We start from the raw sequence: 2327 nt of genomic DNA on the forward strand, positions 1-2327 counted from the left end.
GGACATGTCCTATCTTTTACGGCGGCTTTCTACGGCCTGGGCACCTTCCCGAAAATATATGGGAAGGTGTCCGTGATCAATAGAAATAAATGGGTCTGTAATTGCGGACTAAATCTACGGTCGTGTGCATGTCGCCTAAAGTCTATAGTACAATATAAAATGTACTACATACATAAAAACTGCATGTGTGATTCCAGCCTTGTATTCACACATTGAGGTTGAATTGCAGTTTTTGCTGCGGTTTTGTGCAAAATTGCAGTCAAACTATGATTCAACAACACAGCGTGTGACTGCAACCATATTAGTTACTATGGGCAACTACTCCTCAATTCACTAGTTTTGATAAATCTTCCCCAATGTGTAGCACCTGGAGGAGTGACTGTTACCCCCTTATTATATGTAATATTTCTTCTTTTTTTCCCAATAGATGGATTGAGAAGGTGATGAAGGCACCGAGAGAATTCAGGTATTTATCTGTTATCTGTCTTCTTGACATAGGGACTCAGAATTAGCCTGGGATTTGTGTCAATTTAACAACATTAAATCCTGAGGTAATTCATGTAGTTTATTGAGATTTCACTATACGGGTAGGAACACACACAGTGTAAACGCTGCGGATTTTCCGTAACGGATTAATTGGGGAAAATCCACTGCATATTACAGTGGCAGCAGTGTGGGTGAGATTTCAACAAATCTTGTCCCCCACACTGCGGTAAATTTCCGCCTAAATAACGGCACATAAATTGACCTGCGGTGCGGTTACTTCAACGGCAGCATGTCGATTAATTCTGTGGATACGCAACTCTTCTGTTGCGGATTTAACCATTGAATTCAAAGGGGTGCTTAAACCTGCAACCTAGCAGAGTGTGTTGCGATATTTGTGGCGGAATCACAGCGATGCACCGCAAAAAACGCAAGTAAGAAAAAATGCAAATAAAGTTACACTTACCCAGAGTTCCCTGCTTCTTCTCCAGTCCAGCCTCCCTGGATGACATTGCAGGCCATGTGACCGCTGCAGCCAATCACAGGCTGCAGTGTCACATGGGCCTGCAACATCATTCAGGGAGGCCGGAGCGGACATCAGAGGAGGGAGGGGGTAAGTATGTGCGGTTATTTACGCAGCGGAATGTACACCCGAAATAATGCACCACAGTGTGGTGTGGGATTTCGGACGCCATTCCCTGCAGGGTTCAGGGCGGATACGCTGCGCAGCTTGATGCAGTGTATCCGCACTGAATACGTTGTGTGTGTTCCTAACCTACATGAGATTTTCTGTAACTTTCAAATAGGACAAAGTGTCAATAATCCTAAACAAATATGTGCTTTTTGTTATAGACCATTTAAGTTCAAGGAATATAAATGGCGCCCTATACTGGAGACCATCATGTAAGTATGAAGAAGCAGAAGAGCGGACATCATACTGCTGGAGACTATGGGTTGACATATGAACCCATTGTGATCTGTTGTGAGGTTTTCCTCTATAATCCACCCCCCCAACAAGTGTTTGTATAATCATGTATCCCCGCTGACTGCCAGTCATATATATTATATATTTATATAAGAACTGTTTTATGTAATATATTTAAACAGGGAGGTTGCAGTAGAAGAAACAGAGGATCCCGTGAAGATTCGCAGGTGAGGAACCAATAGTTATAACTCAGCATATGGCGGCAAGGGGTTAAACAAAAATTAATTGTAGTTTTCTCTTACATGACTTTTGCCAGCAGTTGCTCCAAATATGGAAGAATGGAGAAGTCCTGTATGACCTAAACAGATTGTCCAGAGACGTTAGACTCTGTTCACATCTATAGTATAATCGGCCAACACTGTTGCTGCAGTGGGATTTTACAGAATTTTTTTAAATTTGTTTTGCCATCTGTACTTTATAGAAAGAAATGTAAAGACATTGACTGCGTAATGTCACCCTTCGTTACCAGAACAATATTGTATATCGTTTTAGAAGACTTTTTATAATATGTTTAGAATATTGCAGGGCAGTAATGTTTTGCTGCAAGGATGTAACTATAATCATTATGAACATAATATATCTACCTGCATGCGTTGGTGACCTGGCTACAAGATTACGTTTTATTTATATCCTTTTCCATATAATATTTCTAGTTTTGTTAAAGTATTTATTTATTTCTGATAATTTCTTGGTCATTTCTCTTCAGGAAAAGCACCAGGAAAACCAGTTGGCTATCCAGGTAAATACAAGTGTGGTTGATGCATTTACATTATAAAGAAACTGCTACTGGGACAAACAGCGCTCCAGTGTTGTCACCCTCTTTTTTTCTACACTTGTTAGGGTATGTTCACACGTAGTC

At 40.7% G+C, this 2327-nt stretch overlaps 1 long non-coding RNA gene across 1 annotated transcript; it reads left to right on the forward strand.

Moving 5' to 3' along the window:
- Nucleotides 1–427: 427 nt before the first annotated feature.
- LOC142741416 (uncharacterized) lies at nt 428–1636 on the forward strand. Its single transcript, XR_012881124.1, has 3 exons — nt 428–466; nt 1336–1386; nt 1591–1636. It is a non-coding gene; the product is annotated as an uncharacterized LOC142741416 (long non-coding RNA).
- The last annotated feature ends 691 nt before the right edge of the window (nt 1637–2327 follow it).

Source organism: Rhinoderma darwinii, chromosome 2 (genome assembly GCF_050947455.1).
Source record: "Rhinoderma darwinii isolate aRhiDar2 chromosome 2, aRhiDar2.hap1, whole genome shotgun sequence".
Lineage (NCBI taxonomy): Eukaryota > Metazoa > Chordata > Amphibia > Anura > Rhinodermatidae > Rhinoderma > Rhinoderma darwinii.